The sequence below is a fragment of the Neomonachus schauinslandi genome, chromosome X (genome assembly GCF_002201575.2).
Source record: "Neomonachus schauinslandi chromosome X, ASM220157v2, whole genome shotgun sequence".
In the NCBI taxonomy this organism is placed as follows: domain Eukaryota; kingdom Metazoa; phylum Chordata; class Mammalia; order Carnivora; family Phocidae; genus Neomonachus; species Neomonachus schauinslandi.
Window position 1 is genome coordinate 80,464,940 of NC_058419.1, and position 5,261 is coordinate 80,470,200.

Here is a 5,261-nt window from a genome sequence, read left to right on the forward strand (position 1 = left end):
TTCAAAAATTAGCATAAAGCTACTGTAATCAAAGAGTGTTATTTTGCCTAAAGATCGACAAATACAACAGTGGAACAGAAGGTCCAGAAATAAACCTACACACACACACACACACACACATAGACAACTGTCATCTGACAAAAGCACAAAGGTAATGCAATGGAGAGAGGATAGCCTTCTCAACACATACTGCTAGAACAATTGGATAACTATATGTGAAAAAAAAAAGATTGTGGATCCATACATTGTACCATATACAAAATTAACCTAAAATGGGCCATAGACCTAAATATAAAACCTGAAACTATAAAACTAGTAAAGAGAAACATAAGAGAAAATCTTTATATTCTTATGTTAGGCAAAGATTTTTTAGGGGCACCTGGCTGGCTCAGTGGGTGGGGCATGTGACTCAACCTCGGGGTTTAAGTTCGAGCCCCATGTTGGGTGTAGGGATTACTTAAAAATAAAATCTTTTAAAAAAAATTCTTTAGATATGATGTGAAAAGCATGATCCAAAAAAGAACAAAATGATAAAATTCATCAAAATTAAAAATTTCTTTTCCTCAAAAGACACTGTTTAGATCAAAAAATAGTATTGGGAAAACTAGATATTCACATGCAGAAGAATGAAGTAGGACCCTTACCTTACACGATATACAAAAATTAACTCAAAATAGATCAAAAATAAGAATTAGAACTATAAAATTCTTGGAAGACAACATAAGATTATGACATTGGATTTGGCAATGATTTCTTGGATATAACATCAAAAGCATAGGAAACAAAAGAAAAAAAAATTGGACTACACCAAAATTAAAAACTGTGCCATTAAAGGACACAGACAATACAATGAAAAGGTAATCCATGTAATGGGAGAAAATATTTGCAAATCATATATCTGATTAGGGTTTAGTATGTAGAATATATAAAGAATCTCCACAACTCAACAACAACAATAAAAAAACCAACCCAATTAAAAAATAAGCAAAGAAGACATTACTCAAAGAAGATATACTAATGACCAGTAAATACGTGAAAAGATGCTCAACATCACTAATCATTAAGGAAGTGCAAATCAAAACCACAATTAGATATCACTTCATACCCATTAGGATAACTACTATCAAAAAAAAAAAGATGCAATAATATGGATGAAGCTAGAGAGTATAAATACTGCTAAGGGAAATAATTCAGTCAGAGATAGACAAATACCATGTGATTTCACTCCTATGTGCAATTTAAGAAATAAAACAAGCAAAGGGGAAAAAAGAAAGAGAGAAAGAGAAACCAAGAAACAGATTCTCAACTATAGAGAACAAATTGGTGGTTACTGGAGGGGAGGTGGGGGGGTGAAATAGGTGAGGGTAGTAAGGAGGGCACTTGTGATGAGCACTGGGGGATGTATGGAAATGTTGAATCACTAAATTCTACACCTGAAACTAATACAACACTGTACATTAACTATACAAAATTAAAATAAAAACTTAAAATAACAACAACACAGAGAAGAAAGAATGAGATCAATGGAGTGGTTGCAAAGCATTAAGCACAATCTGTGTGTTCAGATAAAAACTCTTTTTTAAATTAACTATGGCAACTGGGAAGCTAATCAGGGTGCCTGGGATGAGACTGAGTACTATAGTGAATCTAGAACAGGGACAAAAGGGAGAATATGATGGATAGTTTTGTTATTTTGAACAAAAGAGAAAAGAATAAACCTCTTTACTTGTGGGGGGAAAAGGAAAAAGAAAAGAACAAGTGTTGGCAAGGATGTGGAGAAACTGAAATTCTAATGCACTGTTGGTGGGAATGTAAAATGGTGCAGCTGCTACAAAAAACATTTGGCATTTCCCCCCCCCCAAAAAAAATCAAAAATAGAATTACTGTATGATCTAGTAATTCTACTACTGGATATTTACTCAAGGAAAATGAAAATGCTAATTTGAAAAGATACCCAAAACTACTGAAAGGAGGGATTCAGAGATATTTATACACTCATGCACAAAGCAGCATTATTCACAATAGCTAAAAGATGGAAGCAACCCAAGTGTCCATCAACAGATGAATGGATAAACAAAATATGGTGTATACTACAATGGAATATTATTCAACCTTTAAAAGGAAGGAAATTTCGACATAAGCTACAACATGAATGAACCTCAAAGACATTATGTTAAGTAAAATAAACAAATCACAAAAGGACAAATACTGTATGATTCTGCTTGTATGAGATACCAAGAGTAGTCAAATTCAGAGAGAGAATGTAGAATGGGAGTTGTCAGAGGCTAGGGGAAGAGGGGAATTAGTTTTTAGAAGGTATAGATTCAGTTACACAAGATGAAATGAGTTCTGAAGATGGATTGTGGTGATGGTTGCAAAACAATGCGAATGTATTTAATGCCACTGAACTGTACACTTAAAAATGGTTATGATGGAGGGGCTCCTGGGTGGCTCAGTCAGTTAAGCATCTGACTCTTGATTTCAGCTCAGGTCATGATCTCCGGGTGGTGAGATCAAGCCCCTCATTGGGCTCTGTGCTCAGCACAGAGTCTGCTTGGGATTCTCTCTCCATCTCCCTCTGCCCCTCCCTGTTCTCCTCTCTCTCTCTCAGTAAATAATTTTTTTTTAATTGGTTATAATGGAATAACACCCAGGAACAGCTAAGCTGGAAGCCTGAGGAGCTGAAGAAGACACCTGGCTGCTACACAGCTGAGTGTGCTTAATGGACCATGTGCTGCTATGTATGCCTGAAGTACTAGAAATGCAAATTTGGAGAGACTTTGCCATCTAAATTCATGGCTGGATTAAATGCCTAATTAGGATGTTTTTTTCAACAGATTGGAATAAGCATGCAACCATTACTTTGGTCTGGGCTATACGGTTCATCTCAAAGTATTGTAAGGATAATTGGTACTAATATGTCTCTGATCCAGTGTCCAAGAGATCAGTTTCAGCTTACCACCCCTACAGCAGAATGGAGTGCCAGCCACCCAGGAGAGGATGGAGTGGTGTCTTTTGCTGATGTTGGATGGGTAGCCAAAGAAGGAGAGTATTCAACAAGACAATGGACAGAGGTCAGGTCAAGGCAACCCCTTCAGGATGACCTTCCACTCTGAGAGGCCCCCAAGCAGGCAGCTTTCCTCAACAAACTTGTCTCCAGAAGAGCCTCAACTAAAGAATACAACACTGGCAAATGAGGAACCACTGCAGAAGACCTGTGCCCTTAAAAATAAAACTGCAGCTCTCATCTCAGATTGCCAAAATTGTGACCCTGGCATGAACAGCAAAAGATCATTGCAGGTGATTTAGATTCTACCATATCTGTTACCACATCACTCTCTGTCCCACCACCTTCCCCTCTGCCACTTCCCCTGCCCATCCCTCCATCAGGGCTCCACCAAAATGTATCTGCTATTGATCTAATTAAAGAGTGAAGAGACAAAAAAAAAAAAAAACCTATGTTGGAAACACTTCCACTAAGAATAGCCCAAAGAAACCTGATATACCAAATATGCTAAAGATCCTTAAAGATATAAACAGCATGGGGTGCCTGGGTGGCTCAGTCATTAAGCGTCTGCCTTCAGCTCAGCTCATGATCCCAGGGTTCTGGGATCCAGCCCCACATCAGGCTCCCTGCTCGGCAGGAAGCCTGCTTCTCCCTCTCCCACTCCCCCTGCTTGTGTTCCCTCTCTCGCTATGTCTCTCTCTGTCAAATAAATAAATAAAATCTTTAAAAAAAATATAGGGGCGCCTGGGTGGCTCAGTCATTAGGCGTCTGCCTTCGGCTCAGGTCATGGTCCCAGGGTCCTGGGATCGAGCCCCACATCGGGCTCCCCGCTCAGTGGGAAGCCTGCCTCTCCCCCCTCCACTCCCCCTGCCTGTGCTCTTCTCTCAATGTGTCTCTCTCTGTCAAATAAATAAATAAAATCTTTAAAAAAATAAATAAATAAAAATAATAAAATAAAATAAAAATAAAAAAAATATATGAACAGTGTAAAACTTTGGTCAATAAAAAAGGTCAAAACAACATATAAAGCCCAAACTGGTGGATGTTACTGACACTGCTGCCATCATAGCAGAGACTCTGAAAAAGAAACTTCCTTATCAGTATCAAAGTGATAGCCAAGGTGAAGTTGAAAAAGGAATTCCAAAGTATGAATGAGAGGCCACCTCAGAGACAGTTTTGTTTGGGCCACACATGCTGAAGTCTACAAAAAAAAATGAATGTTTTAATTGAAAATGTTTTAACTTCTAATAGACAATGACCTGAGGAAAACTATCCTTGTTCAGCTGTTTGCTAGTAGAAAACAACACTATTTAGTACATACCTGATTGTAGTAGTCAGAGGTCTCCTTTTAAATTTAGAGGATTAAGCAACAACAAAAGCACTCTAAGTTTGCTTTTATGTTTGCTTTTATGAGATGGTCAGTTCTAAAGTTTTTCATAACATATGTGTATTCTGACATATTTTTCATGTGTAGCCAGGATATTTAGGTTTCCAGTCTTAAAAACGATTAGATGGATTTCAGAAGAAAGGATATTTCTAGATGTGAGTTTTTAATTCTTAACACTAATTTATCTGTGCAAATGTTTTATATGCATATATTTGCGTATAAAACAGTCTACGTAAAATTTAGCAATGATGGCAGTTGAGGGTACTGTTAATATTATTAGTTTTCAGTTATCATTTACTATTCAATGATGGACAGCTGGTATAACCCAGGTTGTTGGAGTAAAATATTTGACATTGGAGTTTTCTTACGTTGAACAGGACTTTTTATTTTAAGATTTTATTTATTTATTTGACAGAGATAGACACAGCGAGAGAGGGAACACAAGCAGGGGGAGTGGGAGAGGGAGAAGCAGGCTCCCCACCGGGCAGGGAGCCCGATGTAGGGCTCGATCCCAGGACCCTGGGATCATGAGCTGAGCTGAAGGCAGACGCTTAATGACTGAGCCACCCAGGCACCCCTTGAACAGGACTTTTACCTTACACTCTTTACATATTTTTTTAAAGGTCGGGTTTGAATAGGAACAAGATAATGTTCACTGCTGAAAAATTCCAAAATGTTGGAGGGGGAAAGATGGCGGAGGAGTAGGGGACCCTATTTCAACTGGTCCCCGGAATTGAGCTGGATATCTACCAGACCACTCTGAGCACCCACAAAACCAGCCTGAGATGTAAGAAGATCTGGATCTCTACAAACAGAATATCGTGGGCGGCTGGTTTCAAGGTACGAAGGGGGGAGCAGTGATTCTGT

The 5,261-nt window shown here is 38.4% G+C and overlaps 1 pseudogene; it reads left to right on the forward strand.

The window, feature by feature from the left end:
* Window positions 1-2,794: 2,794 nt before the first annotated feature.
* On the forward strand, window positions 2,795-4,265 carry LOC110591471 (annotated as a pseudogene).
* Window positions 4,266-5,261: the final 996 nt, after the last annotated feature.